General features: G+C 39.0%; 1 protein-coding gene across 15 annotated transcripts in view; it reads left to right on the top strand.

Annotated features, from left to right (window-relative positions):
• Trip12 (thyroid hormone receptor interactor 12) overlaps positions 1 to 14,710 on the top strand; it is a 124,741-nt gene that overhangs the window by 13,019 nt on the left and 97,012 nt on the right. The window lies entirely within an intron of this gene.

The following is a 14,710-nucleotide window of genomic DNA, read 5'->3' as shown; positions in this document are numbered from 1 at the left end:
TGTCTGCCTAGTGACTCCTTTCTTCTTCCTCCCAACATCCTGTGTTCCTGAAAATTCTGCCTAGCTATTGGCCATTCAGCTTTGTATTAAGCCAATCAGAATGACACATCTTCACAGTGTACAGCTCCACCCTCTTCTGAGGCTGTCTTTTTTTTCCACCCTCAGATATAGTTTCCTTGTATACCCCTGGCTGTCCTGGAACATTCTTTGTAGGGCAGGCTGGCCAAGATCAGACAGACTCCATGGACCATCTGTACTCAGTGTACATATCTAGACAAATATTACACATGTTCTTAATTAAAGCATACTAATCTTTAAAAAATACCTATGGCATCAACTAAAATTCTATGCAGATACTTTAAAACTGGGATCGATGGTGGCGCATGCCTTTAATCCCAGCACTTGGGTGGCAGAGGCAGGTGGATCTCTGTAAGTTCGAGGCCAGTCTGATCTACAGAGTTAGTTCCAGGACAGGCACCAAAGCTACAACAGAGAAACCCTGTCTTGAAAAACCAAAAAAAAAAAAAAAAAAAAAAAAAGCCAAAAAATATTAAACTGGGTAGAGTTAATTTCTATTCTAAGCTATACTTTTTTAAAAATTTTATTTTTTATTTTATGTATATTGGTTATAGCTGTGTGCCTTGTGTGGGGATTACTGTGGAGGCCAGAAGAGAGGGTATTGGATCCCCTGGAGCTGGAGTCATCTGATATGGGCATCAGGAACTTAAAAGCAGCCAGTGCTCTTATCCACTGAGCAGTAGTCTGTCTAGCTCCATAAAGGTTGACATTTTTCTGAGCAAATGGAACCTAGAGCTTTTCATATGCCATGCATGTCTTCTTATCTAAGTGATCTGCCTTCACTAGCCCTGAAGTATTTTTTTTAAACTCTACTATACTTAAAATTTCTTTCTATAATAGCTTAAAAAATACTGAGTGAATGAATAATAGTAAAAATCAGGCATTAGGTCTTAAACAGTACTCAGAATAACAATAATCAAAAAATCTGAATAAATGATAATCAGATGTCATGGATTGAACAAAGGACTGATGGGAGTTTAACTATTTAATCAGATCTTTCTTATTTTATGAAACATTTAATGCTATTTGGCACTCAGAAAGTGAACAAGAAATGCTGTTTTCAGGACTTTTTTCCCCCCTCATTTGAGATGGTTCTTACTATGTTGCCCTGTCTGGTCTCATTTGTAATTTGAAGGGATCCTTTCCCTTAGGCTCTGGAATAGCCAGGGCTAAAGATAGGTACCACCTGTTTCTGATACACCTTCATTGTGCTTATCTTTGCCAAAATTTACTACAAAATTCAGTGTCCTAATAAGGGAAGTCCAACAACAGTTTTATTTTGCTTTTCAGTTCATTTAAAAATTGTTGACTATTTATGTGTATGAGTGTTTTGTCTCTGTGTATATATGCACACCATGTGCATGCCTGGTACCCATGGAAGTTAGAAGATGGTGTCAAATCCCTTGGAACTGGAGTTACTGACAGTTGTGAGCTACCATGTGTGTTATGGGTACGGAACTGAGACTGTCTGGAAGAGAAACCGGTGCTCTTCACCAGTGAGCCATCTGATTAGGCCTCCTGAACTGAAAATTCATTTGGAAATTAATATTTACATGTTTTTTATTCAGATGCTAATAAAAATTTAGTATAGTTTATGTGTTAAGGATATTCTTAAGATTTTGATTTTATGTGTGTCTCTATGTTAACATACATATGAGTGCTTACAGAGGAGGCTTGAGTGTGAGATCCCTTGGAGCTAGAGTTACAGGTGGTTGAGGGATGCTTAGTGTGAGTAGGATGAACCCCGGTCTTTTGCAATAGCAGCAAATGCTCTGAGCCATTTCCCTACAGTACATCAAATTTATTTGTCTCCCATTGAAGGATTACAGACTGGTATGATAGCCCATGCCTTTGTCCCATCACTCAGGATGCTAAAGGGAGCAGGACTTTTGAGTTTGAGCAAGTTTGGACAACATAGTTTCTGTCTCAAAAATAAGTATTGTAATAATGTCATTCAGGTTTCCTTATCATTAACCTTACAAACCTTACCATTGTAGCTTCGCCGCAGTAAGACTATTAAACTTCCCATTCTTCTGTACTTACTCCCAAGTTCCTCTAGGAAGTTTTAAGTAGCTTTACCACAGGTCTGAATCTCATACCACTTTGGTTTCATACTATATTAAATATTGTGCTCTATTTTGAACTCTTTGAAATCAGGTACATTTTGAATAAGATATTTCTGTTGTAGTTTTCTTCTGTGGCCTCAGGAATAGTGTTAAGCATTCTACCGCTATGCCATACCCCCACCCTGCAGATGTATATTAGTTATTCCTGATATATTTGTACAAAGAAGGTGCTTCCAATAATTTTCTTCTTTTTTTTTTTTTGGAGACAGGGTTTCTCTATGTAGCTCAGGCTACCCTTGAAACACAATGTAAAAATCTCACAACAGAATTTTAAAACTGAGTTGTTTACATTGTGCCTAGTAAAAACTAAGCCAGGGTATGTAGTAGTAACTAACCAGTGCTTATAATCCCAGCACTGGGGAAGCAGAGGCAGAAGGATCACTCTGAATTGGAGGCTAGCTTGATTTGTTTATTGATTTTGATGACAAGGTCTTACTATGTATCCCAGGGTGGCCTTGAACCCACTATCTTCCTTTAGCTTGAGTGCTATGAGCTGTTGGTCACTATTGTATTCTTGTAGGCTCTGCTAATTGCAGGTTGGTTTATTTATTTATTTTTTTTGTAATTCTCAATGTGTAATTTTGGCTGGCTTGGAACTCAACTATATGTAATGTATGTAGATCAAGCTGGCCCCAAAGTCCTACAAATCTGCCTGCCTGCCTCTGCCTTCTGAGTACTGGACTTCAAAGTGTGGGCCAACACACTGAGCCTGGTTTGAGTTGAAATAGCAAAGATGCTGTTAGTGTAATTTCATATCTCAATATTGTACCTTTTCTTTGTTTTTGTTTTCTTTGACAGGATTTCTCAGTGTAACAGCCCTGTGGAATTTGCTCTGTAGACCAGGTTTACCTCAAGCTCATAGAGATCTGCTTGGGATTAAAAATAATGTGTCACTATTGCCTGGCTTCAACATCATACCATAATTCCATTCTTATTGTGAAGTTAGGAAGGCTGCATTGCGTATAAAACTTTCATAGGTTTGTGTGAACTTTAGGATTAAAAATATGTAAAATGTATGTTTTGCTATTATAAGAATCAGGAGTCTCTGCAGAAGGAATATGCAGTTTCAGACTTTATCTTTGTGAGGTATTTATTTCCATTCTTTTACCTACGTAGGGGAAATGGCCTAGTCCCATGGAATTTTTCCATGATCCATCCTTCTCTATACCACATCCACATGTGATTGTGCCCTTTCCTCAGTAGATGACAGTAATTCAGTTGAATTTTGAAGAAGATTAAGTAGCTTTAACTTAGGACAGACTGGCTTGCTAATTATTTGTCAATTGTCATTGGGACACAGTTGCTTTCAAAATGTTTTCTAGGAAATTAGAGTGCTAAATATGGAGAGTACATCTCTGTCTTTTCCTTGCCTTTTTAGTTTTGCCTTCTAGTTGCTGCTGTGAGGTAAGACGTGGGGAATTTCAGCCTTGGCAGTGCAGTGTAAGATAATATGCCTCTTCTAATCAGCCACTATTCCCTTTCAGTTGCATGTACTTTAGTTCATGCTACTCCCTTCCTTGTGCCTAAACATGTTACATAAATTAGAAGTGAAAGGAATTAACAAGATACTAGTCCATCATTGGAGTATTTTGAATCAGCTGAAAAATTGAAGCTTAGCTTAGCTTTATGTGCTTGTTTTTGTTTTGTTTTGTTTTGTTTTTGAGACAGGGTTTTTCTGTTGCTTTTGGAGCCTTTCCTGGAACTAGCTCTTGTAGACCAGGCTGGCCTCGAACTCACAGAGATCCGCCTGCCTCTACCTCCCGAGTGCTGGGATTAAAGGTGTGCGCCACCACCGCCTGGCTTGTTTTGTTTTTGATAGTGCTGGGGATCTCTTATTTCATTAACCACTCATAACTTTGACCAACCCAGAGCGTTTTAAGAGTATACTGCATATATTTATGTAAACTATTTATAATAAATTATGTAGGAGAGGCTTTAAGTAGTAATATCAGCAATAGCAACTAAGTTCCTTTCAGTACTCCCCTTTGGTTTTCTGCTTGGAGCATAGTAGAGTTAATAGACTGCAGAGTGTTGGGAAGTTAATGTGATAACGTCCTAGTGATAAAGGAATTTAAGTAGTGGTTAATCAGTTTAGATCCTGGCCCTTAAACTACTTGCCACGTAACTTTGGACAAGTCACTTTTTTGACTTCAGTTTCCCCTTAAAAAAAGAATAAATAGGGGCTGGAGAGATGGCTCAGTGGTTAAGAGCATTGCCCGCTCTTCCAAAGGTCCTGAGTTCAATTCCCGGCAACCACATGGTGGCTCACAACCATCTGTAATGAGGTCTGGTGCCCTCTTCTGGCCTGCAGACATACACACAGACAGAATATTGTATACATAATAAATAAATAAATATAAAAAAAGAATGAATAGCATCTATGTTATGAAAATTAATGTTTGCAAAGGAGTTAGAATAATGCCAGTAACAAAAAGCTTGATTAGTTAGCCATTATCGCTAGCTAGTAACCATTTTTACTGATAGGATCGATTTTTCTTTACATCTGAAAATACAGTTCGAGAAGTTGGGTTTCCCTTATACTCACTTAAGAATTGAGTGTTAAGACTGTCTTAGGCTGTGTAGTGTGGCATATGCTTTTGGTCTCAGCATTGGAGAGGCAGAGGCAGAAGCAGGCGAATTTCTGTGAATTCGAGGTCAGCTTGGTTTACAGAGTTCTAGGACAGCCAGGGCTACACAGAGAAACCCTGTCTTGAAAAACTGGGTAAAAAAAAAAAGGGACTTTGTCTTTGGGTGGAAGGATATCATTGAAGAGTATTGAGAAAATCTGTAGCAAGAAGAATTCCAATTGGTTGACCTTGGTCAATTTAACATGTAAATTAGGAAAAAAAAACAATTTTAAAGATTCTTCTGAGTTTAATTTAAAAAATCTTATTCTATGTAGTGTGACATGTATGCAGGTCAGGACATATTGTTGGATTTGAATCCATTGTGGGTTTTGGGGTTCCAGCTCGGGTCATTAGGCTTGGCAGCAAGCATATTAACCTGCTGAACCATTTTACTTGATCCGTTTTTTGGTTTTTGTTTTTGAGACAAGCTGTCACTATGTGGCCCTAGCTGTCCTGGAAATGAGAGATCTTCCTTCTGAGAACTGGGATGAAGAGTGTACCATTGCACCTGACCCATGACTATTTTTTTCTTATTTGTGTATAAGTGTTTGACTGCATGTATGCAAGTGTACCACATTCATGCATGGTGTCCTTGGAGGTCAGAAGACAATGTCAATCCCTGGAACTGGAGTTTACAGATTGTTGTGAATCACCATGTGGGTTCTGGGAACAGAATACTTGTCCTCTGCATGAGCAACAAGAACTCTTAACTGCTGAACTACTCTCTAGCCCCCATGACCAATAATTTTTAAAATTTTACTTTATTTTTATTTATATGTATGTGTGAGTGTATGCCGTATGTATGTGGTTGCCTGAGGAAGCTAGAAGAGGGTGTTACATTTCCTGAAGCTGGAATTACTTAAACTCATAAAATAACATGCATAAATCTTGAGAAACCAAATATATCAAAGTATTATTACCATCTAGCCTTCATACTTTCAGCATGTTTGTAGTAATGTTTCTTAGCATTTTTAGCAACACAGTCTAGCCAGTGATTCTCAACCTTCCTGTTGCTACGACCCTTTAATACAGTTCCTCATGTCATAGTGACCCCCAACAATAGAATTATTCTCAATGCTACTCCTTAATCATAGTGTAAATATCTGTTTTCTGATGGTCTTAGGCAGCCCCTGTATTGGGGTACCCCAACATAAATTATCTCTCTGGACCGGTGTGGAGGCGTGGGAGAATTGAGACCCAGTTCATACAGCAGTATTGGAAGGGAGTCTCAGGGTACATTCAAATCCTGAAGATCACCCGAGTTAATTCTCAAAACAGCTTTTATATCCAAAGGTAAACCAAGGGGGAAGTTCATTAGCATTCTGTTTCGGGGAAGCAGGTCTAAAGTCACTAGCTTGGATTAGCACCTCTTCCCAGGCTGTCTTCATAATTACAAAGAAGGGAGCAGAACAACATTAGCATATCCTGACCCAGGCAATAAGCCAATATGTAAGTGCTATGTGACCACCTCAGGTGCAAACTGTGACTTGAGAGTCTGGCCACCATTTAGTGCAGAAATATGTGACCTGTATAATAGTGACCCACAATTCACTCTCTCAATAATTTTAAAATAAAAAACTGCTTCTGCAACAGGACAGATGACGTTTCCCTTGGGCAAAGACTTCTCCCTTTACCCAAAATTATCTGTCATTGGAAGTTAGGCATATTTTATTTTTTTTGTGATCTTCTGTCTTAGGTTTTTAAGATGGAGATACTTCAAACCCGTCATTGACTGCTGATCTCTGTGAAGGAAAGAGATTAAGGGAGAGAGATACCTTTGGGCTCTGTGTCTTGGAGCCATACATTTTTGTCAGGATAAATTATAATGCTTTATGAATAATCATGCTCCTAAAGGCTATAGTCTCCTATTTAAAGGAGAGGAGAATCACCCTAGTTGAAAACTAGTTTCAGCTAGTTTAGAGCACCTCTTAAATTTTTTACATTGTATCAAAATCTAAACTTCTTACCATATGCATTAAACCCCAACATTTACAGGGTGTGTCAAACTTTTCTCAACATCTTTTTTTTTAAAAAAAGATTTATTTATTTATTATGTATACGGTATTCTCAATATTCTGTGTGCACGTATGCCTGCAGGCCAGAAGAGGGCACCAGACCACATTACAGATGGTTGTGAGCCACCATGTGGTTGCTGGGAATTGAACTCGGGATCTTTGGAAGAGCAGGCAATGCTCTTAACCACTGAGCCATCTTTTCAGCCCCTCCATATAGCTTTTAACCACTGAACTATCGCTCCAGCCCTCTCAACATCTTATAATCAGTTACAAACATCATCAGGTCATTACCAACTTTTCTCAACATCTTATACACAGTTACAAATATCATTAGATCAGTATCATAATTTTCAGCATTGGTCAATACCAACTTTTTTCAACATCTTATATTCAGTTACAGGTATCAGGTCAATACTATAACAATGAATCGACAATTAAGCATATCACAATTTTCTTAAATCCACTTTAATCAAAGGACAAGAAAAGCTTTTCTGATGAGTAAGAGTACAGTGACATTGCTGCTATCAAATACCAGTTCCAGTCTTGCGTAGCCGTTAAACCCTTAGGCTGCCCCCTTTCTTAACTGAAGAGGGGTTTAGCCATTTATTATTTCTGAGGGGAAAGTTTAGGTCTTAGTTTTTAGGTCTGATATTTTAATCAAAATGAATTTTGTGTCCCAGAGACTAAAACTCCATTCACCTTCCCCTCTTTTCCTTTCTGTCTCTGTTTCTTTCTTGGTGTTTTGAGATAGTGTTTTTCTGCCTTGGCTGTCCTGGAACTTGCTCTGTAGACCCAGGCTGGCCTTGAACTCACAGATATCCATCTGTCTCTGTCTCCTAACTGCTGGGGTTAAAAGGTGTGTGCCCCCTTTGACCCCCCTCACCACCACTATGATTTTGAAGGAATGAGTCTCTGCATTTATTGCCTAAGCTAGCCAGAACTCCTGAGCGCAAGTCTTTTGTATAGCTGGGACTATACAGGTTCACAGGCTTGTGCCATGTTGCTTCAGCAGGGGTAGGGTGATAGGAGTCTAGAGGGTGAGAGGTGGAATTTGGGTAGGAGACGTCTAATTTCTTTTGCCTATGATCTTTTCCTTTTTTATTCTTGCTTTTGAATATGTAATTTCTTGTCAGTACTTCCTGATGTTTGCTGCTTGTCTTCTGCCCCACTAGAATGTAAGTTTCTCTAGGGGCAAGTCCTTTTTTGTAAAGGTTAAGTAATATTTGTTAGAGCCTTATCACCTGTCAAGCTCTTGCTGAGCCTGCACAAGCCCTGTGACTGGTCCCCAACTTGTACTGTGTGGGTGGGTGTGGTTGGTTACCAACAGGCCTTGTGTCCCTCTTAGTGAACTTTTCAGTTCAGAGATAAATGCCCCAAAGAACAGCTTAGTATATTTGAATATGTGTGAGAAAGGGTTTCCTGTATCCTAGACTGTAGTGGAACTCATATAGCCAGAGGAGGATAACCTTGAGCTTCCCTTCTAAATACTGGTAGTACAGGTGTGTACTAGTAGCATAGTCAGTTATGTGGTGATGGGGATTAAACCCAGAGCTTTCGGTGTGGTAGGCAAATACTCTAATAGCTGAAGTGTATACCCCAGCCCTGGAAAAAAATTTAATAGGCAGAAAGAGTTATTTATTTCACAGTTTCAGGCTGATTACTTTAAGCCTGAAACATGTGGCAGAAACTGCTTGCTTGCTGGCATCCGGGAAGTAGAGGGTGATGGGAGAGGGAAAAAATGTGCTTTGAGGGAGTTATGTTTCCAGTAATTTTATTTTATTTTTGTTTTTTCACTCTTCGCCCCCTATAATGTCATCTTACTAAACTCCATCAGTGGAGTAATTAAAGATTGGAACTTTCTAGATCCAGGATCCAGGCCTTTTTCTAAAGTTAAGCTGTCAACCAAACTCCCCAATATATAAACCTGTGAGGCAAAATTTAAGACCAAGCAAACAAGTCCAATTGGTATAAAAGCATAGGTGAAAAAATTTTTGTAAAAATCGTTGCTATCTAGGTGTGGTGGGATACGTTTATTTCCAGAGATCTGCCTGCTTCTGCCTTCTCAGTGTTGGGCTTAATTAAAGGTATGTGCCACCATGCTAGGCCATTTCTTTTCATCCCTTTTTGTTTGTAGTGCTGGCCGACTCTATGTAGTCCACTTGCCTCTGTTCTCCTTAGTGTTGTGATTAAAGGCCTAGGATTTGTTTTTCCAGATAGGGTTTCTCAGTATCCCTGCCTATCCTGGAGTAAACTCTGTGAACCAGACTGGCCTTGAATTCAGAAATTCTGCCTCTGCTTCCCTCCTGAGTGCTGGGATTAAAGGCCTGCGTGCACCGCCACTGCCTGGCTTGTGTTTTCATTCTTAAAGATGATTATTTAGCATGTTACATGAGAAGCAAAGTTAAGTGATAAATTGAGAGACTGGTAATTTGGGAGGTGGAGGGCTGGTGGTACATTTTTAGTTCTATGTCCTATACTTGGCTAGAATTTCTGGGCTTTTAATATGATTCCTTGAATCACAAAGTAAATGTCAGTTGGTTTATGGTACCTTCCAATACTTGAGGAAGAGTTTGGCATTTGATCTGTGAATATAGTTTGAAGATTTTTAAATAGAAACATTTATCAGTTGAGATGGCTCAATGTGTAAAGTTCTCCTCTCCCCCCAAATAAATGTAATAGAACATCTAAGATTTTCCTGTTGATGCAGTGGAATACTTCAGAAAGCAGAAACAATTTCAGAATAAAATACCTATTTTTAAAAAAATGATTTATTTTGGCTGGGTGGTATTGTCGGTGCACGCCTTTAACCACTTAGGAGGCAGAGGATTGCGTATCTTCGTTTTCCAGGCAGTGTGGTCTGTAGAGCAAGTTCCAGGACAACCAGGCTGCTGTTAAACAGAGAAACCTTGTCTTGAACCTCACTCCCCCCAAAATTAGAATGTTTGGACCTAGGTGGTTGAGTGTCTACTAGGCATGCCCAGAAACCTTTGTTGATTTCTTTAACACATAAACTGGTACACGTCTGTAGACTCGCACCAGAAAGGTAACGATAACAGAAATAGAAGTTCAAGGTCATCTTCAGCCATGTAGTATGTTCAAACCATACTTGTGATACAGGAGATCCTGCCTCAAATAGAACTCGAAACGTTAAAAGAAAGTATTGTTTGTATGTGCCTTCTACCAATATGAACTGCTTAAGAAAAGGCACTTCCTCTCAAGTGCCTTAAAAAATGTCCTACTCTCTTGCCATGACAGGGTAAATATTTAGGAAAGATGGCAGGTTTTACTGCAGGGCCAAACTTAAAGACAGGAGCAAATTAAGAAGCTTTGTTTTACTATTCCAAGGTAAAACAAGAGGTAAAAGTTAAAATTTTTATGGGGAGGGAATGTAGGTGTTGAACAGCACTCATTTTACCATTGAACTACCTTAAGCTTTTTTGCTTTGCTTTGATCTTAGCCTTTAATGGCAAAGTCCTCTCTTCCTACCCCTTTAAAGTAACAATTAGCACTTAATTTGTGTTGGTGTGTGTATGATTTGCTAGTGTTTGAACCCAGATTCTGAGACATGCTAGACAAGTACTCTGCCAGTTTAGCTACAGCACCACCAACTCAGTTGGCTTTTAAGTAAGGATTTGTATCTCTTCATACTTCAGGTTTATACGGGGTATTTTCACTTAAAAAGCCTGCAGTGCTTTGGAATTAAGCTTTTTTGGAAGAGTGTGCCTTATATAATTATAGTGTTGTCTGCCAGTGTTAATGAAGCTTCAAGCTTTCTTGTAAGAACATTCACCGTCTGTTTGCTATTCATTTATTTAGGTCTTCCTGAGATTTGTTCCTATCTAGTACAAGTTGTTCGCCTCATATTCCAGGCTCCCCCCACCTTTTTTTCCTCCTGGAGAAAACCTTTACTCCTAAGAATGTTCGAATTTTTTTTCCTTGGCAGTTGCTTGTATTGCCTTGCTCAGGACTTGTACCATTATTTGGTAATAATACTCTTTATGCTCTGGGTATTCTGTTTTCCCCTAAGCTGACTTAAATTTTCTTTTAAATTTAAGATTAACATACAAGTAATGTGTTTCATAATGCCATCTTCATATGTATGTCACAATACTTTGTTTTTACTCATATCCTTCACCATTGCCCTCTCTCATGTTCTTCCCTTATTTTCTTCTACCTTGTTCTTCCTGTTTTCCGATGCATGTATTCCACATTACTGTTTCCCATCTCCCTTTAGATCTTTTTTCTCTCTATTTTTCTGGTTTTGTTTCCTACAGCATACATATAGATATCTATTTTAATTTTGCTTTTGTATATGAGAGAAAACATGTGGTATTTGTATACATTTAAAACGTATGCATTCCTGTAAATGTTATGATTTTGTTTTTCTTTATGGATGTATAAAGTTTCATTTGGCTTGTATACCATATTGTGCTTATTCATTCACTGTAACAGACACATCTAGGCTTTTATTTTCTGGCTATTGTGAATAACACAGCAATAAAAATGGATGTGCAAGTATTTCTTGGTATGCTGACTTAAAAACCTTATGATTATATACTCAAGAGTGTGTGTGGCTGGGAGGTGGTGGTGTACACCTTTAACCCCAGACTCGGGAGGCAGAGACAGGTGGATCTCTGTGAGTTCGAGGCCAGCCTGGTCTACAGAGTGAGTTCCAGGACAGGTTTCCAAAGCTACAGAGAAACCCTGTCTTTTAAAACCAATAAAAGAGTGTGATAGCTGGGTCAGGTAACGGGCGTGTTCTTGGTCAGAACTTCAATTGGATGTACATGGGAAGGTTTAGGAAATTTCCCCCAAACAGAGGTTAGAATCATCAGAGTATACCACACATCAACAAACTGCTGAGAAACAGCAGAACAGATTGACAAGACCTACGTCCAGTAAGAAATGGAAAGATAAATCTGTTTTTAGTTCTTTGTTACTATACAGTTTACATTCCTCTAAAACAGTTCCTTTTACCCTACATCCTTATAAGCACTAGAGAGAGAGAGAGAGAGAGAGAGAGAGAGAGAGAGAAAGAGAGGGAGAGAGAGAGAGTGGTAGGAGGATGGAGGTTGAGACAGGGTCACACTGTAGCCTTAGTTGGTCTAGAATTTCCAATGTAGACCAAGCTGTCCTTGAATTTATAGATCTGCCTGTCTCACTCCTGAGATTAAAGGCATGCACCACTATGTGCAACTTTCCCTATATTAGACTCTCTAGATTCACTCTAGTGATAATAGCCTGTGTTGTACGGAGATTAAAAGGCCTGTGAGGAGCCTCCCTCCTGAAGATTCTAATGTCAATCACAGTTTTTCCATCTCATTTTCATTTTTGTTAAAACGACTTTAGGTGTAGCTTTTGTCTCCAAAGCCTGAGAGTGGATCTTTTATCACCTATCACTTGATATTCATTCTTTGTTGGTTTTTATCCATTACACCCCTAGGAGAGACTAATTGTCCTGGCCTTTTCTTCTTGTTGCTTCCCCCACAGGGTTTCTCTGTGTAGCCCTGGCTGTCCTGGAACTTGCTCTGTAGACCAGGCTGGCCTCTAGCTCAGAGATCTCCCTCTGCCTCCTGAATGCTGGGATTTAAGGTGTGCACAAAAACCGAGCTTGTTTTTTTAATTTTACATTTTGAAGGTGTGGAAGTTTTTGTATCTCTCTGCTTTTTGTTTTATAACTGATCTTAGAAATTTTTTTACTGATTTGTTCAGCCTTATTTTTCAAGTTTCACAATAGTTTTAATTTGGTAAATAGTGAGAAAAGAGGATTCTTGATTCTAATGCATTATATTTTTGAGGGAGTTGGTGAGGGGAAGGTGCCTAGGGTCTCACAGCTAAGGCTGGCCTAAAACCTCTGAACTCTACTGCCTCTTAGAGAAAGTCTTACTTTCGTAATAGAGTACGTATTACTTCTCATGACTATATATGGCATTGAACAAGTGAAAGCTCCAAGATGAATTTGAATAAGGACTTGGGCTGTGAAGGTCAGTTTAAGCAGGAAGTGGTGGTAACTCACACCTGTAATCCCAGCACTGAGTAGACTGAAACAGGTTAGCTAAGAGTTCAGAGCCACCGTAGGCTATAGTGTGAGATGGTGTTTCAAAACAAAAAAAGGAAGACATGTTGACAGTGGTCCTGGAATCAAGATACCAGCCTTCCAACCTAACTTTAATTGTAGGTGCTTAGAGTGTGAATGAGCTGTCATCTGTTAAGTGAGTGATACTTGATCTTAGTCATCTAGGCTTGTTAGGGTTAGATAGTAAAAAGTAGGATAGGAAATCTGTACATTGTTATCCTGTGCACTGTGACTTGATAGTTCCATTTGTCTCTGTTCTTGGAAGAAATGCTGAGTCAGGTTTATGAGAGTATCTTGTTTTGCTATAGAGGCACAAAAATAAAGATTAACAGTGCAGTGGGGGTAGGGAGAATAAGTTTGGTAGAGTTACTTCCTGAGTGTGGTTATCTGTGTATTTAGTGAAATTTGGACAGGTGAGTGTTAGGAAATTAACTGAAACTAGTGTTGCAGATACGCTTACCTAGTTAGTGTCTATTATCTTTTCTGTGTTTATTTCACATTTTCCCAGAAGATTATTTTTAATATGTGAATGTGCCAACTATAGCTATTGTAACATAACACTTGTTGCTTTATGATTTAATACCGGTAGAGTCTTGGGGGAAGACTGATTAATCCATTGTATTTCATTTGTTGAATTCTGAATTGTGATTTGTGAGTGTTGTAACATGAAGTATTGTCATATGTGAAAACTTGGTAGTCTGTGAGAACCCAGTATGTAGTGAGAGATGAAACTAATACAAACACTTGTAAGAAAGAACATATTGTGAAGGGCCTGAAGTTTGCATGTCATGGTGTACTTCAGAGTTCTACAGAAACATTGAGGAATTTAGTGCCATCCATCCATCCATCCATCCATCCATCCATCTATCTATCTATTGTCTGTCCATCCATCCATCCATCTCTCTCTGTCTATCTGTCTGTCTGTCTGTCTGTCTGTCTGTCTCTCTCTCTCTCTCTCTCTCTCTCTCTCTCTTTAGGTTTTTCGAGACAGGGTTTCTCTGTAAAATAGTCCTTGCTGTTCTGGAGCTTACTTTCTAGACCAGGCTGGCCTCAAACTCACAGAGATACACCTGCCTGTGCTTCCCAAGTGCTGGCATTAAAGGCGTGTGTCCCCACGACTGGTTAGTATTATTTTTTTAAAATAAAACTTGTATTGACAGTTATTTGTTTCCCTTTTGTTTGGTACCAAAGAAAGGATTGAAATTCTTTGTAATAACTCCTCTTCTCACCCCTCCTCCTCCCCCGCCCTACCCCTACTCCCTCAAACCCTCTTTCCCCCCAGGTGAAATTTTTCTCTTTTGTATTCAGAGTGTTGATGCAATAGCCTAGGCTGGCATCGAACATAATGTTCATTTCTACCTCATCCTCTTGAGTGCTGGAATGAGCTGTTATGCTTGGGTATTAATTTGAACTTCTTGATAGTTTGTTTAGAATAAAGAAGGGTAAACAGTTCTTTTGTATGGAATTGGGTCAGATTATAAACTACTTTTTCCTATCACAGTTATGAAAAAAAAGTCCCAAAATTCCACTTAACAAATTTAGTTATGGTCTGGCAGTGGCCAGGTTGGGATGGAGAAAATTAGCTATGATTCAACTGAAGTCTTTTTGGCACCAGCCTCTGTAAATTTGGAGATCATTTGTTCCTCTTGTAATCAGATGTACTGAAAGAATTGATTGCCAGTTTCTTTGGAGGCTTTAAAAACGTTGAGACTTTGTAACATGGTTCTTTTCTGTATAGTACTATGCAAGTAGAAACTGGATCCCAGTAACCCTGTATATATAACAAGT

This window comes from Myodes glareolus, chromosome 1 (assembly GCF_982192425.1).
Source record: "Myodes glareolus chromosome 1, mMyoGla1.1, whole genome shotgun sequence".
Taxonomy (NCBI): domain Eukaryota; kingdom Metazoa; phylum Chordata; class Mammalia; order Rodentia; family Cricetidae; genus Myodes; species Myodes glareolus.
Note: the sequence above shows the minus strand (reverse complement) of the source record. Positions and strands in the feature narration are given on the sequence as shown.